Source organism: Thunnus albacares, chromosome 10, assembly GCF_914725855.1.
Source record: "Thunnus albacares chromosome 10, fThuAlb1.1, whole genome shotgun sequence".
NCBI classification, from domain to species: Eukaryota; Metazoa; Chordata; class Actinopteri; order Scombriformes; family Scombridae; genus Thunnus; species Thunnus albacares.
This window is the reverse complement of record NC_058115.1, coordinates 21,807,253-21,831,943: the sequence shown is the minus strand read 5'-3', so window position 1 is coordinate 21,831,943 and position 24,691 is coordinate 21,807,253. Positions and strand designations below refer to the sequence as shown.

The 24,691-nt window shown below is 38.2% G+C and overlaps 1 protein-coding gene across 1 annotated transcript in view; it reads left to right on the top strand.

Moving 5' to 3' along the window:
• Positions 1 to 24,691, top strand: part of tnmd (tenomodulin) — a 63,028-nt gene that overhangs the window by 11,274 nt on the left and 27,063 nt on the right. The window lies entirely within an intron of this gene.

The following is a 24,691-nucleotide window of genomic DNA, read 5'->3' as shown; positions in this document are numbered from 1 at the left end:
AGACAAGTACTTGAAACTATTGCTCAAGTAAAACAATCACACACACATTTCATACTATACATATTACATACCATTTTCTCCTCCGCACTCTAATTAAAAGTCAAAACCACAGCACGACTAAAGCCACTAACTTTTCCCCTCTGTTCTTGCAGTTCACCAAAGCAATGCGACCTCATGCACCCAGCTTTGTATAAATAACCACAGAAAGGTAATTTGCTCTGTGCATTGTATTTCAGTATGACATGATAACCGCTCGGGATCCTCTTTTAATTACCTGCAAACATATGTTGTTACAGAGGCCTGGGGAAGATACTTTGCCATCATTACTTTGCCAGTTTGGGTTTGTGTGTGTGTGTGTGTGTGTGTGTGTGTGTGTGTGTGTGTGCGTGTGTGTGTGTGTGTGTGTGTGTCTGAGGGCGTGGTTGTGCTTGTGCACATGTGATTGTATACGCATCAGTGTGCATTGTGTGTTTCAGTGTGTAGATTAGGTGCTTGCATTCTCTTTTGGCTTACGGCAAATTTCTGTTTACTATGTGCTCATTATTGTTCTGGGCCACAAGTCTCACTAGGGGATTTTGCCTCCTTGTAAATTAATCCTCTGTTATTACCAGTTTACATCAGCAACTCCGTGAAAATGGAATCTGGCTGGTGAATCCAAGAGAAAAGTGAGAATAATTTGCCTAAACAAAATTATTTTTAAAAATCTTTTTTTTCTTTCTTTCTAAATGTTGCTGTGTGTCGTGTGTATATGTGTGCAGTGTTGTGCATAAAAAAAGAAAAAATCTAAATTGTCATATCATTAGATTTGATTTATTTGGTGCTATTTTTAATTCATGAACTACTTTGAGCTAGATTATCTGCAGACCAGCAGCCAGGCACAGAGTAATTGTGGACCTGTAGACATTGTAAACCAGTTTTTCCTCGGGAACCTTGAATAGCTCACAGGTGCTGTTGGGCCGTATGGGCTAAAACTGCCTGAGAAATACATGAATGTCAGACCCGAGGAAAGTGCTCCATTATTCAAGCCGAAATTGCATTGCTCACCTTGATGCCTTTCCTTCTCTGGTCCCAAGGTAGCTGCTGAGTTGTCGCTCCTGATGGCCTCTTAAAGGCCTCACTGTCAGGACCGGCTTCTCTAATGAACACTGCTGTGCCTGCTGCTTTTCAACTAGTCACAGGTGTATGGCTTCTCAAGGCTGGGCACCCCTTTGTTTATTTATTGCTCGTAGGCTGTATATACCCAACAGTCCCCTTAGTGTCCAGATGTCAACATGCAACAGGGGTGGGAGACAAAAGATAGAATCATGATATGATCTTTTTTTTCTTAGTTTATCTCTCAGAATAAAACAAGACAGTGCTAACTTCTCCTTACACCCTGTTTGTTTATTCAGTCTCGTGTGAAGGAATTAATATTCTAGAGAGACAACAGGGCTTATCTAAACAGCTGGTTTGTCAGGACCTTTTGGGAGGCTTGCCCCTCAGTCTGTAATCTTTTCTGATTTTACACGTCAGGCTCATTCATTTATTAGCAAGCTAGTGTCCACTGGTGTTTCTCCCTGGCTGTTAAATTAGGCCGCTACGGGCTCCCTCCTAAGATGATGCATTATGCCTTCTACTAGGGGAACAGTCTGGGAAGGGAGGGGATGCAGACCAGGAAAAACAAAAGAGAGTTGTTTTAAATTGTTGCCAGTGGAGTGCCTGAGGTAGGAAGGCTTCATAGCGGTTGTGGCACATTGCCTTCTTCTGGGACGGTGACTGCTACAGAGAGCGTGACAGCACTGCCAAGCCCACCGGGAGTTATTTATTGTGCCATACAGCATTTTAGTGTGTATGTGATTTTCTTTTTAGAAGCTAGAATAATACGGGGTGTAAGAAAGATCGGCACCTTAATTGCCAATACTTCATTTTGCCAATCCACCAGCAGCTCGTGTGCAGCATGTTGTATGTACAGTGCGGTGGGTAAACAGACACAAATGCTTGCCTTTTTTTTTTTTTTTCTCCAGACTCTGTTTCTCTCTCCTCTCTGTCTCTCCAGTGTGACTGCCAAGTAGACTCCTCTGCTCTGTTGTACAATTTAGAATGTGATTGAGCTTTCACATCCACTTTCACTCTCCCAGTAAGGCTGCACCGCTTATAGCCTCGATGTGCATTCACAGCCACAGTGCTGAAGCAGGCTGCAGAGAACTGAACAGCAAACTGGAAATACTGGGTTTATCTTTCCTTTCTCAACAAATTTGTGGCTGCATTTCAGGAATTTTGATGTTATCTTGCTATGTACTCTAATAGATCATGATTGTAGAGATGAGTAAATCTTAATTTGGAGTAACGATTGTGTCTGTGTGCTCTGCCATGTATCTGTCGGCAATTAAAAGGTTGCCTTGACTTTTTGGGAGTTTTGCCCTTTAGTCACCTTACTCAATATGTGTGGAGAGAAGCACCATCTAAATCATCCCTGCATGTCTCTGTCTGGTGCTCAGTGCTAACATTTCATGTTAAATAACAGTAGTTTATCAGACTTTTTGAAAATGCGATAAAATGTGAGCATGTAGCAGCTCTAAAAGTTGACATTTTAATGACATGCATCTATTGCATCTAAACCTGCCGGGCTTGTTTAGGCTTTTTTTTTAGATTGGTGAGGTAAAGATGAGGAATCAGCAAAAACACACACACTTTTTAAGGAAGCTCTTTCATCTAGTGATAGGTCCAAGTGTTTACACAGAAAATGAACCAAGTAAGCTGAGGTTGTAGAGCTGTAATGAACCTCATTAATAATGAGATATTTATTCCAGATGTTATGAATCCACAGAATCAAAAATGACAATCTAACATACCAATGAATATTGAGGGCTGACTCAATACTGGTATCATTTCAATTTTAAATGTGATGATTTGACCCCTCAAGCTCTAAATTGTTTTTATATAACTGTTAAAAAAGAGAGAATCACAGCATTTTAATAGTTATATAACCTTTATATTAAAAGTACCCTGTGGATCGCATCACTCACTCACTACATTAGTACAAGGTACAAACAAAAGTGACCCGCTCTTCAAAACATTGCTCAATAGCACTACTAGTGGTCAAACAATCCACAGGGTACAGATTAGGAGGTACATGATCAGACGGAAAATGTGAAGTGAAACTACAGTTGAATAAAGCTTTCTAACAACAGACATTTTGACCTATAAAACATAGGTGTAAATAATAACAATTGCATTGCAATAATTGCTGAAACAAAGCCATCGTTAATGTTACTGGTTCCACCTGTGCTTTTCCTACAACAACAAGTCAAAATGTTTTCTGTGAAAGAGCTCTATGAATCTGATTCATATGTAAACAATGAAAAAAACTAGTGTGCTCTGATGAAAAGAATGCTAATAAGAGTCAGGTTAGCATGTCAGAGAGTAAAAACAGCATTTAAAGAACAAGATTGACATATTTTGTGACAGTGAAGAGCTGATGAAGCTCATTAAGCAAACACATCAGTCAAATCCAAAGGATGAAGAAGTGTATTTCGCCCACTGCCAGTGCAGCAGGAAGACCATGTGTGCTTTGTGTATAAAAACTTTGGCTAAATTTAACTTGCATTTTTCATTTGCACAACTCAAACTAATGAGAAACAGTTCATGTTCTTGATCATGTTAATTTATGCAATTTTACTGGCTGTTAAAAAAAATCAATTTACATGTGAAGGGGGTGTTAAATCTTTGCAAAGGGAGGCATGACAGACAATGTTAGGGAACCAGTGCACTACAATATCAGTAATACTAATGTTACATGGCAGTTAGCAGTATTGAACAACCTCCTTATATACTGTATGTCCATGTGGTCAGTTCAACTTGTTCCTCTTCCCTCTGTCTCTGTGTTTGACACACAGTGTGTTGTCTTGATTGTTGATGATTCAGTTGCCTATAAGAGCCAAAAAAATTTGAAGCAGCTATTGACATTTTTATAATAACAATTTATCAAATGACAGTGTGTAACATGAGAGGTTTCACACATAGTGATGAACTTACAGAGAATTATCACTCAACTCTGCAGCTGCTGTTATCTTTAATCCTTAAACAGGCAGGAGTAGAAAATGAGTTGTAAAAAATAATTTAATGTTACTAAAAATCTAATTTTCACCTAAGTGAAACATTTCCACACATATTTTTTAAATATCCTGGATTTTATGAGTTGTATCTCCCAGGATGTGTTGCCCTATTAAGGTATAAAAATGGTCATAATGGTAAACATTTAACGTTTTATTTGATGAAAAGAAGTGATACATTCTTGTTTTCCCTGGTCATCAACATCACACATACTAGTTTTTAAACTGATTTTATCATTTCTATCATAGTATAGGCCGACCACAATCTTCAGTTCTACCAAATCCGTTATCAACTGATTCTAAAAAAGACAAGACACATACAATTGAACAACCACCTTAACCGATTCAAGCCATTGATTGACTTCAAGTGCTTGAACATCTGGGCACAGGTACACCAGCCTCTGCCTGTCTCTTTTCCCCAAAATACTGAAGCTCAATGCTATGTTCTTGAGACCAAAACATTGGTGTCCCAGTGTCCCAACTGAACAACCAAAAACAACTGAGGTTAGCAAAATACCAGACACAACTACCAACACCCTGCCAACATCCTCATGGCACCAAGATGAACTTTTGGCCCAATGAGACACCTTACTTCTTGCATGCTTTGACTACTTCCACTGCTGCAAACGAATATTGCCCGCAGGTGGTTCCAGCTAGGCTCCCAGTCATCCCAATAAGCTGAAATCACTGGCATTCTAATCACACTCCAACTATATATATAAATGGGTGTACTGTCATAATGTACATGCCTGTTTCTGCTGTTTTTGCATGTAATATTAACATGTTTTCCAGTGTGAAACTAAATTTTGAATACTACACATTGACCAACTTTCTACCCCTAATCTGGCAACTTATCTCATGGGATACATACAATTCAAAAGTTGCTGATAGCACCATGAACACCTTTAGACCATTTTTCTTCATCAGCATATTAAGACATTAGTCATAATTAGTGTTATGAATTTATATTGTTGTTTTATTGAAAATAACTATGATTAATATATAATTACTTACCATCCCGGTAAGCATGTCCTGCACCACTGGCGGTCATGAACATTTCTGATCAGGCTGACTGGACAATGACAGATAACATGAACCAACTCATGTGACCTAGATACTAATACTAGATAAAACTTTTGATAAATGATAACTTGATTGGGTGAAAACGTTCAATCATGCCCCCTAGAGGATGTTAAAGAGTGTGTATCTCCTGGTGCTGTTTAAGGATTTTCAGCATGAGTTTCAGCTCATTGTTAAGCTGTACGGCTGCAGCTTTACTTCTTTGGTTAACTCTCACTGCTCTCATAGTGTTGTAGGTAGCTTTTTTTTTTTTTTTAGAGAAAAAGCTCTGAAAATCCACCGTACACTACCTGCTCAGCACCAACCAGCAAACAGACACAGTTAGCTAATACCTGGTAAATACAGTGGGGCATTTAGCAGCTACAGAGCCAGATATTTCCCAAAAACAGACCAAAACAAGAGATAACATTTTGGACTTACAGTAATTCTCCAAATGGACAGAAACACAGTTCCAATAATATTATATATAATGTTGCTGTGTAACTGCTGGATGTGTAAATGTTCACCATATCAAATTAAAAGGTGATAATGTCAGTGTTTTGTTTATAAGATCTTTCTGCTGCCCCCAAGTGGCCAAAAAATAAGTTATTGCAGGTTTGAATTGCGTTACATTTTGAAGCATCTTAATGCTCTGAACTATTCACTATTTTTTTTCCCCCCACACTGGATGTGTAGTTATCCAGCACTTATCACCAGGAGTATGATGGATGACAGCTGCTGCTCGGCTGCTGTGTCTCATTTGCCCAGAAAATGTACCTCACTTTGTCAGCTCATTGTGATAAAGCTTGTCAAGATCCTTTTTCTGGTATTCATGGTGGCAAGAGGACTGACCCACTGACCTGCATGAGCAGCTAGAACATGGACGGATGAAACAGAAGGCCTTATTCATGTTTAATACAGGAGGATGATGATGGTTGGTCCCACGGTGTGAGCAGAGGCGCGTAATTCTGGAAACACAGTTTTCTTCTAACCAGTTGCACAAGGGGTCTCAGACTCCTTAAAGTACAGCAGGTCCTCTGGGCTTTTGTCTCTCGCTGAGATAATGTGGGGCTCATTAGCTGTCTGGCAGGAACAAATAATAGCCTGGGTGAAATGTTGCAGGGTTTAATTAACAACAATGCTGTCATACAGTACACATTAATATCAAAATTCATTCCTGCTGAGGAACAGACTGTCTATCGGGACTGGAGTTTGAACATCCTAACACTTAAGTTATGCTATATGACTTTACGAGTTTACACCTCTAAAATGGCATCACATTAATCACTGGCAATCATTAAAACACCTTTTAATAAGGTTACAAAAAAAAACACATTTTATGTCTTATATTTATTGCTGCATTAATTATATAAAGCAAGTTCCACAAATTTATAACTCAAGGTGCAGAGCTGAAGGTGGTAATAAACGTGGAAAGAATGTCCTGTCTGTCGTGTAGACCTGCTCTTGATGGTAATTCACTTCCTCCTCCCCAGTGTATATTCACCTGTTTTCATCTAGTCTCACCTGATCTTTGCCCTAAATTACCCATGTGATCTCCTGTGAGCTTCAAGAGTTTTACAGTCCAATCATTAAAACTGTCAGCGCACAGTGCAGTATGCAGTGTCTTTAACCATTTTTACAGTTTTTGTGCAGCAAAACAACACTTCAGTGCACTTTGAATTCATGTGACGGCATTATATTTTAATAGCAAAATAATAATCATATAATCTTTACAGTTATTCAGCACTTTGCTTAATTTGTTTTCAATTGCTTTGGAGCGCAAATTAATTAAACATCTCATATTGTATTATTCAGACTTCAAAATGTTTGTTTTTTTTTCCTGTGGTGAAATCAAATCCAAGCTTTGTTGTGGCGAAAGCAATCAGGTCAGTAAATCATCTGTAGAAGCTTCCCGTTTAAAAATACAATACGGTATGTTTCACAGCATGGCTCTCACACACTGAGTAGAGTTCCTGGAATCAACCTCAGCTCTGAATTACTGTAAAAGACATTCTGGGATGTAAAATGTACCTGTGAAATAAAGCATTAACAGTAGTTTTTCATGGAAGTGTATGGGAGGAAGGAGGAGCATTTAATTTTTATACTTAAGCTACCTTTTTACTGCACATAACACTGGGAGAAAAACTGATTGTTTGCTTCGTCCTGAGAAAAAAATATATATCACATTGGTCGTTCCCTGTTAGCTGAACCGGCTCTCTTAAATTTCTACTCGTAACCAGTGGCAAAAACTCTGAAAAGCATTAATTTGCTCTCTCAAAAGGTTTAATTTGCATGCCTTTCATCAGTGGATGACCATGATGGACCATGTAGGCTTGATGGTAAATTATGCTGAAAAACTGAATCAAATGATGAGGGTTTTTTTTATTTATTTTATTTTTATTTTTTATAGCAAGAGACAATGTTAAGCTATAAAATCACAGACCCAGACCACTGGGGGTATAATGTGTTGTGTTCCCCCAGTGGGTCTTCAAAGTATTTTTCAGTGTTATTAAAAAGAAGGGCAGAGCAGCGTTGACATGCAACCCACACAGGGGCCATGGCAACAGACGAAGAGCTTCTTGTCAGTACCCATAGTCCCAGTGTGATAGCCCAGTGTCTCTGCATAGGACTATCACTCCCCCCCTTTTATTGTGTCTTCAAGGCAGACGCATGGTGTAAACAATGTTTGAGCAATTATGAGCCTGTATATCTCCCCGCAGCTCTGTTAGGAATTGTTCTAACAGTCTACCTTGTTATGGGCATAGTTGGCTTGTTCTATATGTTACAAGGCGCAGATGAAGTAATGGTAGGGGGATTTGCTGTTCTGGGAGTATAAACTGTGTTGTGATCATAAAAGAAGAGAGGTGGTCGCACTCTTGTAGCAGTTCCAACCTTGATCATCCTGACTAAACCATGGATGTCTACAGAGGCTGCTGTTATAGGTATTTGTAGAAGACACAGTATCTTGGCATTTTTTGCAGTAAGCTGAATGTACACAGGGTTTTATTGCTTTCAACGCATATTTTTTATGCATAAGTTGGCACGCAGAGAAATGTACTACAAACACTACTGATAAATAGCACCGCGACTATGTATTGTCATCTGTTGGTTAATTGCCAGTGAGTTTAAGCATGTCACATCCCAAATATTGAGTGAACCTGCACAAATGGAAAGCATTTTTGCCCTTCGGAACTACAAGAAGTTCAGTCCTCATTGACTTTTAACAAAATGCTACTTGGATTCTTTTTTTAGTGGCTTTAGCAGCTTAGAAACTTTCCAGTTGCTGTTAATGCCGTTCATCTGGCCAAATTATTGCCTTGTGTCTAAATGATCCAAATTGCAGCCTTACAGCTCTCACAAGCTGTTTCTTAAATGCCACTTAGCTGCTGGATCCCAGAGTGTGCTCGTGTTGATTTATTAGGAGGTGGAATGGCTGAAAACCAGCAGAGCGACAAGGAGACATATCCACTATAGAGGTCATTCCCCTTGTGACTGTCTGCCTCATAGTTCCGAAGCTTGCAGTCACTGCTTGCAATCTTTTGTCTGTTGAAGTCTGTTTCAGATACTGAGATATGCCTCTGAATGCATCCGAGTCTCTAGGGGATACCTTTGATGAATATTTCATAAACCACAACGGCCCTTTTATTACAGGAGATTGGTCGTATTCAAATAACATGTTCACCTCAACAATAAGCAACAGGATTCATTCAGCACTCCTGACAAGGAGCAGATTGTTCTTCAGCTCGGCACAGTGGTTACTTGACAGGGAAAAGCACAAAGGGAAGATGCAACATGAAACAGTGCAATGACAGGGAGGAAAGAGAAATGGCACGACGCAGTCATAGTCAAGGTCTTTCTATTGTTTAACTTCATTTTCTTTTTTACTATTTTTTGCTGGTTGTTGATACCTTGGAAGACATATCTATATCATGTTGGCTTGTGGAATTTGGGGGATGTTACATCATTTGTCATGTCCTGAAAAGGTGGTTTAACACCATCTTTAAAGGCCTTGTGAAGTTCCTCTGTTCCGTCTCACAGTTGGCAGGTGAAGATAAAAAAGTATACTCCTGGCCATTTTGGAAGCCCTTTTTTCTCACCGTTATTGAGGTGAAGAAGAAAGCCACTATTTCCTCTTTCTAGTTTATCTAGGGTTGGCTAAAACTTTTGAGAAACACTGAACATGGATCAAACACTGGGAAAATGTACGTGAACAATATTTCATTTTAAGCCTGGATAGGGTCGGTGTCACATTAGCTTGAAGACATACGGTAATTGTGACTTGGAAAACCTCTATGGCATATTTATAGAGCACACATTGTGTAAATTTTGTGAACGTTATAACTGAAAAAAAAAGATAAAAAGGAAGGAAAATATGTACTTTTTAAGCAAAAAGTCCAGGGAAACATCATATTCCCCAGGCTGTTGTATAAAGAAAATACAACCCTTTGTTGTTTCCACTTTGATTTTTGTTGAGATCACAGAAACAAACTACTCATCTAACAACAATATGTCCCAGTCCGAGTTTGTTTCACAATAGTGTGTTGACCAAAAAGTATTGAATAGCTCCCAAAGTTCCCCCTACCCTTCTCCCTCCTGAAAGCAGCTCTATTATCGGCACAGTAGCACGTATCAAGGTGATTTATTGCCAGAGAGAGCTCAAGTTGTTTAAAATGACTGGTGTGATTAGTCATATATATGCTTCAGACCTGAAAAAGGGGGTGCACAGTGCTCCTGTAAATTAACAGCAGCTGCAGACTGTAGTCGACCACAGCAAGGTGGTCAAACGTGGTAAGCAGCAGAGTCGCTGGGGGACAAAGAAAAAGTGGGTCATTACACCCCTTTCAGCTATGAGTAGGTTGACAGAAGAGAGAGGTAGGCTGCGTTCAAGATTCAGAGGCTCCGCGATCAATGGATTTCCGCAATGAAAATAAAACAGCAGAAGTATGATAGTTTGTGAGTTCTGCCAAAATTCCACTTGAGTTACTGCACAAATGTGCTCCATATATTCCACAAACCCTCAGATAAGTCCATGCTCCATTATTCCTGACAAAAAAAGGTTCTCCTGGAAGAGCCTTTTTATTTGGTAACTGGTTTTTGTTTTTTTGTTTTTTTTTAAGTAGGCTATTATTTCCTCTTTGCTATTTTTAGCTTTTGAAAGGCTGTGCAGAAAAACTCTTTACCGAACCTCTGGTTTCACACTGAATCAACAAGAAGCACAACACAGTAAGTCTCTACAAGTGCTCCAAATAAAATTAAACAAAAACAACTTGGTTAAGGTTAGGGGATGATGATGGTTAAAAGAAACATTGAAAGTTAGAAATGGCAAGTGAACACAAGTCTCCAGTGTTAAAGTCTGACATTTTGTTTACCCATCAAACAACTCCGACTTCCTCCCTCTGCAGACTAGCTGCTCTGTAACAACATCACTCCTCCCAACAGACGAGAATCATAACTCCTACGGTCACTAGAGATTTCTGTCACTTGAATGTATTGTTATTGGCTTCTGCTGAAACAACTGATGTTAATGCTGTTCTCTTCAAATATTTACATTTGGGAAAATATGCTTGTTAACTTCCTTTCCAAGAGTTAAAATGAACAGTTAAAACAATTGATGCCACTCTGATATCTGTGTGTTGCTAATTTGGAGGCAGAAAGTTCAAAAATATACCTACCAGCACTTTTAAAGCTCACTGATTAAGATGTTATCTTTGTTTAATCAGACAAATAGAAATGTGACAGCAAACATTTGTGATTTTAGGGAGAGTTACATACTATTTCTTGACGAATAACAGTTTATCCTCCAAGTTAACCATGAAATAGTCAAATAAAATTCCCTGTAAATACAAATTGTCATTTTTAGTCTTTTTTAGTCTTGTTTCTATATGATGTAAACAAATAATATACAGCGTGTTCGTTGTTGAGCTTTAAAGGAGCTGGCAGGCTGATTTTTGGGGCTAGCTGTCTCTTCCTATTTCTAGTCTTTAAGCTAAGCTAATCATCTCCTGGCTCTAGCTTCATATTTACTGTACAGATATGAGAGTGGTATTGATCTTCAGAACAGCAAATAAGACAATTTCCCAAAACTATTCTTCTTGTAAAGAATAGTTTGGCATTTTGGGAAATGGATATCTACATAATGGAGAAATTAATATCTACATAACCTGCTGTACTTCTGTGAAGAGCTCAAATGGAAGAGATCACATATCTCACATTGATTGTTCACCGATAGCCATCTGCGCTATCCGACACCTATCTGATACCAATTTGATTAAGGGCATCCGACTCAAACCAATTACATTGTGAAGCTAAAGCATTTTCTGTACCACAAATGCCTATAGAAACAACTTCTTTTCAAGGGGATTGGTTTTGAACTTACCATCAATATGGTTTTCCACTCTGCTGACCATTAAAGGAAAAATCCAACCTCAGATACTCTTACACTGTTATATCAGTTTGTGATGTTTAATGCACCTCAAGTGTGTTTTTGTGATGAAATGTCACAATTCACTTTTTGTTAAAATCACTTTCTTTTAACCTGTGGCTGCATTACTTTCAGGTCTATTGAGATTTCTGCCAGCAGGGGATTTTATAACCTTTCTTCTTCTACAGTGGATTTGTGTGATTATTGAACATCAGTGCAAAATGCCGAGACTAGAAAAAAAAGCTCTTGCTCTTTGCTCATGTGAGACTGACTCCAAAATCTGACCTTTATGGTTGATGTTTTAGATGGTTATACGTGTTTCTGTGATTATACTCCACTGTACTTCTGCTGGAAATATCTTAGAGTGGCATCCCACTTTCTGTGTGTTAGCGAGTTATCTGCTGGAATAAGAAAAATACTCTATCAAACAACAAAATTGGCTCACAAGGGAGGTACATGTGAGGTGAATCGCCTGTAGCTGTTTGTTTTAAAAGTGTTAATGTGCGTTAGGAGGACGGTTCCATTAAGCCTTGCATCTTGACACGTCCTAGTTTATTCTTTGAGAGGCTAATGACCTTAGGATTTTCCTTAACTGGCCTTTGGCACTGGCAGCTGTTAAACATTTTAACATCAAATTGATGCTTTAAGTAATTGCTTGGGTGAATTCCCAAAAGCACTTTAACCCCACGCCAGCCTAGTTTTAGCTTGCCATTTAATGCTACATACACCACATACTCAGATTGTGATTTTTGTATGGCTTCCAAAAAGACATTAAGACACCACAAAAAATGCAAGAGTTCAAGCACAAGTATGCAATAACATCATCATTTTCAGTAAGATCAAGTTTGAATTATTTGATTTCAGTGTAGTCGCTGGTGAACAATCGAAGTTCAGTATATTTTTGAGTTAAAACATCCAGTGGCATGTGTTGGCTCTATTGACAGAACTTCCTGAAGATAAAAGGGAGGGCTAAATTGAGCACCGTTTCTTAATTGCTTGCATCCAGCTATTTACCTCCACATATAACAAAACCGCAGAAAAGAGTGGTGCTAATTACAATGCAGAAATGTCTCAGTACCAAATGTTTATATTTAAAGCCAGACTCTGATTCTGTGTCCTTTCATTACACACTGACTGCTGGGCACATACATGCAGCCTCCAGACAGAAGTTCAGACTGTATGCCTTGGTTTTATGTTTTGAGGATTGCTCTGAATATGCTTCCAAAAAAGCTCTGTGTGGTGGTTAATTTGAATGTTAAACATATTTTGGTGGCTAAAATAAGACTGGATGGGTAATTACAATAAATAAGCATTTGTTCTAGTCCTAAAAGATGAACAATTTTAGACAATATATAAGGCTGTGATCTTTCCATAACAATAACCAAGTGCTGCATGTGCCTAAACATAACCCTTGTACAAGTTTAATCAGGCTTTTGTTGCTATAAGCGGATATTTGAGGGAGAACAAATTAAAAATACATTTTGTAGATACATTAATCAACAATGTTTCCTCATTATGTTGATAAAAACGTAGTCCAGAAAGTATTATGTTTCTCTCAAAATGTATTTGCTGTTACAAATATTAATGTTACTTTTACAAGACAGGGTTGGTATTTTACTGTCCTTGCTTTTACTCTTCTGGACTCTATAAGTGGGTTTCCATCCGTCTGTTTTTATGCTCATTTTCAATTTGCACATAAAAACCCTGAATGGAAATGCCAGAAATTTTCACTGGAGATCTTGTGTCTACATCATTTCGTCACGCCCTCTTCTTCTGCAATGATTTAATGGCAATGATTTAATAGCACTGTGCTGGAGAATTTACAACTACAACAACCTTTTTTGTTTTTTTTTTCAATGAGCCCAACTCCTAATATTCACATAATACCAGTGGAGGGAAATGAGTATTAATTCACCTTTTGCTTTTGCAGATTTTCTGGAAATTCAGCTAAAATTTGTGTTACATTTGAATGGAAACATTGTTTATGTACAGGCCTACTTTTACCAGATTGAATAATGTGTTATGCTTACTATGGGGACTACTTGTTTTTTCCTGCATGAGGGATAATGTAACTAATTGGACAGCTAATCTATACTTTTTTAAATCCAGTTTTCTTGTACTATATTCATTTCACAACACCTTTGGTCTAGCTCTTCTTTATATAGTAGCTCATCTCTTTCTGATTTGTAATCATCATTTCATGTCTTTTATCCGATACTTCAGTTTTACAATGGCTTCCAGTAAAAACATCAAAGGCTGACTCCTGTTTTTATTGGGGGTGTGGTTACAGTAGTTTTCTGCATAGCTTTGAACCTACATAGTGAAGGCAGAGGAGTCACTTCTGATCTCTGTCAAATTTATTTTGCTCAAATTTCACTGAAAATAACTATGTTCTAGTGCATATCAACATGTAAACTCAGATTATGTGGATTTATTCTATAATCAGGATGTGTGGGACTTAAGGAAATTAAGGTCTTATCCACTCTTTCACTTGGTATATTACCATGGACTTTACTTTTGAGATAAAACATGCAAGTTTACTGCTGATCTTTGACTCATTCAGTTTGGTTAAAACAGAAAAATAGAAACCCAACTGAGGTATTTATATGCCACCATAAATCCAGATAGAAAATATAGAAAATGTGGAATAAACAACTTGGAGAGGAAATCAGTTCATTCTTACTCTGTGCTTTTTTATGTTTGTCAATATACTATAATTAAATCCTTCCTCCAATTGAAGATGATGATGACATACAGATTTTTATATGATAATATCAACAGTTAGGGTGTAGCTTTATAGGGCTTTTGATCCAATTACTAATATCAATGTAAATGTTTAAGGAGTGTGTTATAATTACAGAATTACATGCTGGCATTAGTATAGTATGGGGATATTGTAAAATTTCTCTAATATTTGTTTTTACCTTTTCATAATGTGTATTGTAAAATGGTTTTAGTGCAATTAACCTTTACAGACCGGAATATATCTTAATTTAAATGTATGTGTATGTAAATATACTCTTTGACAAGTACTCTGAAAGAAACCAACAGAAAGATAGATGCAGTGTCATCATAAAAACGGTGATGTACAGCCACATACTGTATTTACACATGTTGCACTGTGTTGTATTGTCCTTGCTGTCAGGTTGTTTTCAGTGAGATTGATGTCACGCGCTGCCAATGGGCTCATTTTACCCTGTACCGACTAAGTTGATGACGCATTAGTGACTGACCAGTATTTTCTAAATTGAATTTTCCGAGCTGGCGCCCATCCAGAACCAGCTGCCTGTATTCAGCAGGCATCACCAAACAGGATCCTGCATGTGTTTGGCAGCCGGAGAGCATTTCTACTTCATATCCAAATTCTGCAGGCCTTGGGAGTTGACAGGCTCGGTAATCAGTGTCCACAAGCATAATCCCCATAGTCTCGAGACACCACACAATCAGATCTCCTACTATCTCTCTCCGCTCTCTATTTCGGATTTTATAAATAAAATCTAAAAATCACCTTGCCAGAGAAAACAGATCTACAAAAATGCAGACCACGCAGTGACTATAGTGAACATGTGTTAACATGTGTGAAGGCCAGTGTTTCTAGGTGGGAAATCTATACCGCCTGTAATTATTTCCCTTGCGGATCCTCATTTTCAAGCAATATCTCCATAGGAACCTGCTCCTGCTTTTCTCTAGGCTTAATGTGTTACATTTCTAAGTATTCTCCTCCCAGGTTTGTTTTCATTACCTGTAATTTTGTCGTGTTTCTGGTGAAACTCAGTTCGTGTGTGTGTGTGCCTGTGTGTGTCTCTTTTTAAATCTCATTGTTAGAGGGGTGGATTACGTGAAGTGCTATTTATCCATCTAGATCGTTTTGGTGTGAGTTGCCAAGGTTTAGAGATATCATTCGTAGAGATGTCTGCCATCTCTCAAATACAATGGAACTGGATGACTGTCGGCTTGTGGTGCTGAAAGCTAAAAAAAAATACATTTGTAAAACTCAACAGCAGTGTCTCTTTCCAGAAATCATGACCCAGTTATTCAAGATAATCCAAAGACCTTGTTGTGAGCAGTTTCATGAAGGAACTATTTTCTTCCTACTGAACCACACCTGCCAACCATGTCACTGTGCAGAAGGAAGCGTGCATCTACTGATTGTTTCTGGAAAGAGACATTGCTGTTGAGTTTCATCCAGTTCCATTGTATTCAAGAGAAGGCAGACATCTCTGTGGCTGATATCTCCAAAACTCAGCAACTCACACCAAAACAATCTAGATGGATAAACAGCACTACAGGTAAGAGGGAAAATATGTATTTTTGATTTTGAGGTGAACTGTGCCTTTAGTTATTCTGGCAGTAGCTGTGTTTGCTTTTATTTGCAAAGGTTACACCTCTGCAGTGGCAACTTCCAATGGAAAATATAAACCCAATGGGTCTAACAGAGATGTTCTATTTCTACTACTGAGAAAATGAGAAACTATAATAAAAACAACATTTCCAACCAGAGTGCGACCGGAGTACTTGGGAGACATCAGAAGTTCTCATGTGACTGCCCATGTGAAGAGACATGAGCTCTGAAAAAATGAGTGTGGTGCAGGCTGTTTGAGGACAGCAGAGCCAGCAGTAGAGACAAGGGAAACAGAGAAAAAGCTCCATGTGCATCACAGGCAAGAAAGCTGAGGTGATCTGAGTCTGGTTTTCCATGCCCAGCTGTTTTGAGTTTAAACACTGTCGAAAAAGAAAAGACTGATGATTTCTTTTATACCTGAGAGACGTTACAGAGGTGTTTTTTCTCAAAAGTTTAGTTCTGTAATTCATTTATAAGACACCCGACACTTACCAGGGCTAGATTTCACTGCAGTATATCGGCCAATAATAACACCACGCACATCCTTGAAAATAAAGCACAGACAAAAGCTGTATGAATGGCAACAGAACAAATCTTAAATGGTTGGAGTCTTCACTAGTTTGACTTTATACAAATAATCATCGCAACTACTGGCACACTACAATAGATAGAGATCCAAAGATATCAAATTCTGTATGATTCAGTTCTCAGGAAAGCATGATTATCTGCAGTTTCATTGTCAGTACAATTCAAGAATCCCTTTAAAAAAGGCAGTAAGAAATGTCAGTGTTCAATTCTCTCTGAGTCTATTTAAAGCTGCATTCAAGCAGAAAAAACAGACTAACTCCGATATTTACATTAGAGTTTGAATGGTTTGTTTACATGAGTAGTGTGTTGGCCATAGCTCAATAATTTAAATTATGATCAGCGTAATAGACATCTACATACTGTATGTAGGTTTAGGTGTACAATTTTTGTCTGTGAATGCAAAAAGGGAAATAAAAAAATGAACAAAAATATGTAAAACAATATCATATCATCAGTAACTGTATTCTATATAGATATAGTTCTCACCAGATAAGCATTTGTCAGTTCTCATTTTAACAGCCATGCAATTAAAGACTCTCCGGACAACCAGCAGCATCAACAGTCATTAATATAAAGAGTATATATATGTTTACATTCCTCAAAACACTGGAGTATTTGGTATGTGGGTTAAAGTTTCTGCTTCCTTAAACTTAGGCAACCTTCATCTACAGCTACAGTAATAACCATAAAGGTTAAGGTTAGTGGGTGATCGTAGTTACATGTTTTTTAAAAACTGTCCCGACTCACAACTCGCCGTTGGAAATGTGATGTCATCTCAACTGCGCCACTGCTCCGGGTCATTATTACTACAGTCGCTAGATGGCATCTGTCACTCAAACATAACTATACTATGTCATTTTTGGGTGACAGACATTACAACCTATTGTGTTGTTTTCCTTGGAAGGACTGTGTCCTTGATTTAGAAGTAACTGGACGCAGTTCACATCTTACCTAAAAGTCAAAAACACTTTTTTCATAATGATCTTAGTGATCTTAGTTTTACGTTCATATTACATTTCATGCCTTGCAGATTATTTGGTTTTAATGGTTACACTAACAAACAACCTATTTTGTTGTCTATAATATATGCTTGGTGATGTATTTGAAATTAACTGCATCATATGAATTAAACATAATACAGGCTTGTTTTTAGCAAGTTTTGTCAAACAAAATCTGAGTCCACAACTCTCCAGTCGGGTTAAAACTAGAGGACTAAAACCAAAAGGACAGAGTGTTCGCCGGTGTGACTGTCTAAGCTGCTGCCCACCTCGATCTATCTCAAGGCTGCCTATGGCTCCCAGGAGGGCCTGTGCACTGTGCAGCCCCCGCGCCACCTTTCCCGCCCACGTCTGCAAGGCCCCCCCCCCCCCCACCATCACCACCCCGCCATGAGTGACAGGCATCCAGTTCCGCCTGACTGGAGCCTCTATCTCCTAACCCTCAAGGACAACTAAGAGGCCATATTGTCATCAACTCATCTCTCTCATTCTCACGGCCGCCTCCTCCATAGATGCACATATGCACACTCTATTTCTCCACACACAAACACACACACCAACACACAGTACCAACTGCGACCCACTCACCTGTAACAACATCTATGTGACCTTTGCTTAATGTCCTCAGGTGCCACACCACAACCCATTCGCACAAACAACCCGCAGGTCTGGCTGTGCCTGCCGCTTCTCATTCACTCCTTTCACTGAGTCTGTGTTTGAAACCATCTAGTTGGAGGTTGTTAAGAACCACTTCAGACAGAAACCTTGAACAGAGGAAATAAACAAGGCATTGTTTGTGAAGGCTTCTGCACAGATCGCCTCACATTCCTTAGCTTGAATGTTTTTCTCGCTGTGGATATCTGAATTCTTTATCTCATACTGTACAACAGGCATCTTGTGATGTGAGAATAGACCAGTCCGCAGGGATATTGGCAACACATCCTCATAATTAAACGACCACATAGGTCGATTGTAACATGCACTCCCGAACGACCCATAGCATTTTCTAATATTCCGCCTCTATCTGTGTTTTCCAAAACTGTTACTAATCACAGTTAAAAAATAATTATGTTTTATGGTGTGAAAACGCTGTAGTTAAGGTCTGATTAGGTTAAGGCACAATAACCACTTGGTTAGGGTCAGGGAAAGATCATGGTTTGGGTTAAAATGATCACTTAAACCGTGGTGTGGGTTAAAATTACTACTTCCTTAAAGTTAGGCAACGTTCGTCCTCATAGCAACAGTAAACACCATGACAATCATTGTTACGGTTTTTAAAAAACTGTCCCCACTTGCGGTTGGAAACATGACATTTGCAGTTGGAAACGGGAAGCAAACAGCAGTCTTCTGCAGCTGAATCCACTTTTCGCCATCTATCTATCGACCCACTACCTCTGATTATGAACCTAATGTAGACGTAATCTGAACTGAGTGACTTCAATTACTATGGCCACTAGATGGCGTCTGTCATTCAAACATAATTATAGGTTGTTTTTGCTGACTGAACTTTCTACCTATACTGTCATTTTTCTTGTGAGGACGGGCTGGATATTGGACAAATAAATAAATAAACAACTTTTGGTTCACTGCAATGTTTCTTTGGCAACAACGCCAGGTTGTTTGCAATGTAACCTTTAAGTATGCAAATACACTGTTCAGTTTTCAGAAATAACAACATCCAAAGATGTGATTGTATTGTTGTGGCTGCTTTGCTTTCTTAAAAACCTCAATGCTCTTATTCCTGTGAGTTGTTTTTGCACTTCAACGTGCTCTCAGCAGCTGTAGTGCAGGTGAGACAACAGGGAGTCAGTGCTGAACTTCAGATTAGAGTCTGTTGGTTAAAGCCACAGTTGGAAGCTTCACATGTTGACAGGAAACTCTTTTGAATTTTGAGAATGTCAAATCCCTAAAATCATGAAATGTGATTTCAGAGAGCTGTGCAGTCGTTCGTGAAATGGCCAGATTCATTATCAAAGACAGTTCCTTCTGAAATAATGGTTATTAAAAGACAGGCTACGAGTAGAGATGTTAAACTTGCTAGGGATGTTTTTTTGAACAAAGGTGTAAAATGAATACAATCATGTACAGTTTATAGTGCCTGTCTATAGTTAAAGCTGCACTAATCAATATTTTTATATTAACAATGGATCAAATAGCTACATGTCATGTAAAAAGGGGGCTCACATAGTGACAAATCCACAGATATTTACCCTCCAACTTGCAGCTTTATAGCGTCTTTCTGCTCATTGTTTTGGTTTAACGGCCTCCATCTTTACTGTTTTGATTCAGTCCCACCGCTCTCATCAATGGTATTTCCAGACGCAACAGCTGTTTTGCTGTTGTTGTTGTTTTTTACTTGAGACTTGAGACATAAGACTTGGTTTTACAATCTCGTAATATGATCGGCAATCATTCCTTCAGTGGGAGGTAAGGGGTAAACGCTTCACTGGGGTCTTCAGGTGGGCCCCCTCTGTCCTTGGTGTTTTGCTGATATGCCCACACAGTAACAGAACTTCAAGAGAATCAGTCCAGTGCAGGTTTCTTCTGTCAATGATTCAGTCCTGTTTATGCAGACTGTAATTATTATGATTAGCCTGCTGTACACTACCTGCCCAGCACCAAACAGCAGACAAAGTTAGTGTCTAGCTGGTGAAAATAGTGGAGCATTTAATGGCTAAAGAGACAGATATTCAGGAGTTGGTGAGGAGACCAAAACAGAACTAAAAGTAGAATGAATATAGGACTTACATTCACCAGGTGGCAAAATAATGAATGCTAATGTTGCTCAGTATCTACCAGATGTGTAAATAAGCAACTATTTGCTGATAAGTTTGCCCTGTAAACTTTATAAGGTGATAGTGTGACAATGTTATGTTTATAGCGCATTGCACTGCCCCCAAGCGTCCAAAAAATCTATTAATGCAGCTTTAAGGTTTTATGTACAGTACCAGATACTGGATGATAATTTTTGTTGTATTTGTTTATGTAGCTTTTTCTTTCAGTCACACTAAAATCAGGGTAAAAGTGCAGTCATTGGAGAAATCTGATCAATCTTATTCAAAAGATAGTTTGAACAGATCTTTAGCAGATACAGTACTATTCTATGTTTGGACTGGTTGAGCTTGAAAGATCAGTAGTTCACAAAAAAATCTTAAAGTTCCTTTCCAGTCATGTTTTACATCGTTTAAACATGCTCTGCTTTCACTAATAATTTATGTCTGATATGGTTTTTCCCCAAAAAATAAATTGCTTCCTTTAAACATCCGCTTACAAGCTTTTTGCCATAACAACAACATATCACAGTCTTCCTCGGCAGATGGAGTTTGCGCAGTTGTTATGTAGATGAGGAAGACTGTGAGACATGGTTGAAGGGTTGAATGGCGTAAGTTCAGGCAGAGAGAACTGAAGTCGCATTTTCAATAGCTGATTGGTTAGCTGTTTTATTCATGCATTGCAATCACTGACTCATTCATAGCTGTGTGGTAATCAGCTGACTGCTAACATCCAATCATTATTATGTGGGTGATGTATAACCATTGTAACCTGACACTTCTCACTATTACTCTGCTGATACGCAGCTCCTCCTTATGTGCTGTATTTTTTGTAATGTTGATTTAACATTTTTTTTCCACCAAATTTAACTGTGTAGTTATATTTATATAATATATAAATGGTAATTTCCTTGACGTAAGTGTCTGTGACTAAAAGTGGACCTCGAGTTAAGATTTTTTTTTTGTCAAACTATATGACTTGTGTATGTTATGTAAAAATCTTGCCTACTAGCTTTAATGTCACAGTGGAATAATTGTTTGAGAGTTTCAAATGTATTTAAAGTCTTTGTGACCAAATGAGTCACATAGTAGCCTTTCAGAGTCCTTGTACAGAGATAAATTGGAGCCTTTCCCATGTGCTGGCCTTTTATCTGCCTGTTCAGTGTCATATGGGAAGCTAATTAACTTTCACAGAGTTTTTTTTTTTTTTTTTTGAAAGGTTTTGCAGCCAAGTGACAGTTTCCATGAATTGCTATTTAGAAATGGAACAAGATAAGTAAATTATGAGAAACAAGTCCTATTTAAATCTACCGTTGCCTAATTTCAAACATATATGTATTGTAACAGCGGTGAAAATAATGAGAATCAGCACAAAAAATAATTTTAACTACCGTCATCATTACAGTGAGGCAAAATAGTGTGCTGTGTTCTAAAGCCTTCCACTTATTGCAGCATGAATCACACTGCAAGTTTACCAATGTACTGAAGCATCTATAAGTATCAAAAGAGGCCATACAGAGGCTATTCATTTCTATTTTGAGAATACCAATTATGGTGCACAGCAGCGGCTTTGGATATTGAACCAGTTGAAGTCAAACTGTTGTAATACATTATTATCTATTTCAACATGGTGCGGTGGGGAGATTCTCACTGCTGGATTTTCATCAAAAGTGATAGCCTGCTGAAAATGTAATTCACTGTTTTAGTATAAATCAATAAGCCTCCAGAATCTATTCCCTCATTCCACCTTTATGTTAATATAAAAGAAATGCTCAAAGAGAACTTTAATTCACCACACAGACTTTCAGACTGTTTAATAGCCCCAATTTTATCCATAACTGCTCAATTGACACTTAAATTTCAAGCCCATCTTAATTTGGCTTCTCCTGACGAGTTTAAGTTGTACTTCTCTTTGGAGCCAAGGCTACTGTGACCCATGTTAATGGAGATTTATAGGCTACTGCCATTCTAACAGTGATCTTCTATTAAGAATTATATTCCATTTTATCATTATTACTCTGTTCTCCCACCAAAAGAAAAAAGAAAAAGTCACCGCTATACTATATGTGATGTGCTGTAAATGTCCTGAATATTGCATATAAGCAAGCAGAAACAAAATGCGTTAAATACTGAACATGTGAAAAAGAGTAAAGTGAAAGCTAATTTAGTGTTAGAGGACATTCAGATGTTTCTGATGAGGGATATAAATCCTGATGGACTCCCATCCGAGTGTATTCATTAATCATGCATCTCATTGGCGAGGCTCTGATTTGCCACTGAGACAGATGAAGATGAACTCAGCAATATATTTCTCATCATAACACAACCCTCACATAAATATTAATAGCATATTTTCAGCTGGTGGGCATGAATCATTTTTCAGACAGGGAATTTCAAGAGCTATCCATGCGTGTCCGAGAACAGTATATAAGCAAGTAGTTGTGATAAACAACACTGCTTAAAGGCAACAGTAAAGAGTGAGCTATAACTGTACGTGAGATTCAAAAAGTCTTTATTTTACTTACTTCAGGCAAACTTCTATTAATATTTTTCTTGTAACACCTTACAGCTTGTCATCACTGAATGTTGCAGTTTATGGAGCTGTCATTTTTACCTCTGTATTGACACACATCATTTGCAAGATCTCCTCTCAGTACTGTAGCTGCTGTTTTGTTTTTGATATTGGATGTAGTTAGAACAGAATAGAATAGAATAGCTTTACTGTCATTGTACAAGTACAACAAGATTATGTTTGTGACTTCCGTATCAATGCTATAAATACAAATAAATAAGGTAAAAATAGAACAACAAATAAGATAAAATAGCAATAAAGTGACAAACAGTATGAACAGTGAGTAAGTAGTAACTAGTACAACAACTCAGCTGCAATGCAACAACAGAAACTATACACTAAAAAGTAGCAATTATGTGACAAACAATGTAAACATTATGCACAGTATGTGCAGTATAAACAGTATAAATAGTGTCTGACAGTACACAGACACCAAAACCAAAACAGAGTAGAAATGTAGATATAGAGTCTTCATAAAAACACAATGTGGGTGAATGTATGAGTCCCTGTACACTGAGGTTATTAATTACAGCAGCTGTCACTGTGTTGTAGATACAGATATTGGACACGATATCCAGACAGTAACACAGAATGGATGAGAGTGGACCCCTGTGTACCATATAGCTTATTTGGTGGCATAGTGCAGTATGTGTGTGTACGTGAAGTCAAGTTGTGCCAGACAATTATGGGGGCAGTCAGACAGATTATGGGGAGTATTTAGTGGACTGATTCAGAGCAGTTATAGCTCTGGGGAAAAAGCTATTTCTTAGTCTGGAGGTGCGGGCGTAGAAGGCCTTATAACTTCTGCCAGATGGAAGGAGTTCAAACAGACGATGGCATGTGTGTGTGGAGTCCTTACAGATGCTGGTAGCTTTCCTGAGGCGGCGTGAGCTGTAGATGTCCTCCAGGGCTGGGAGCTGTATCCCAATGATCTTCTATGCGCAGGAGACGACCCGCTGAAGAGCTTTCCTATCAGCTGCTGTGCAGCTGAGATACCATACAGAAATGCCGTATGTTAGGATGCTCTCTGTGGTGCAGCAGTAGAAAGTCACCAGAACTTTCTACAGCTGCACCACAGATATATTTGGTTATATATAGTTATAGCATATATATAATCATATATAGTTATATGAGGAGTTTAATATATTCAGTCTTTGATACTTTAAAGCTGCACTAATCAATATTTTTACAACAGCAATGGATCAACTGACTGTGTGTACTATGAAAGGCGTTACTCACAGATTTATCACCCAACTCTAATGTCCCCCTCAGCTATACAGAGCATTTTGGCGTCTTTCTGGATATTGTTCATTGTTTTGGTTTTATAGCCTGCAACTTTAATGTTTAAAATGAACTTTCACCACTTTCATCAACCTTGATTCCAGCTACGAAAAATCAATCCATTCATGTTTAACATATTAAAAAATTGAAACTCCTAAAACCAATTTTCTTATTCTATTTTATGTTACCTTCATAATCTGACTCAACTGCAAATTAGTTTAATTTCATTATCCAGTCGGACATTGTTTCCTTGTTACCTGTTTTCTGTTTGATTGGTTATTTTTGCTCTAACTAAGCAGTAGCAAGTGGCGTATTTGCCCTTCCATTTTCAGTCAACATGGAAGCTGTAATAGTAGTTACCAGTAGCACTTTATTACAAAATAATTGCTGATTTAAGAGTCATTATTTCTGTAACTCAACTGCACAATTGCATCCATGTTTGTCCCCCTTTTTGTGGCAATTTTCCTGTCAGTATTTTTCATGGTTATTGCTGTTTTTCTGGCTCTGGCACAGGAAGATGACGTCCCCATTTTTAGTCCTACCCTACAAAAGTGCTGGTTGGCCTGAT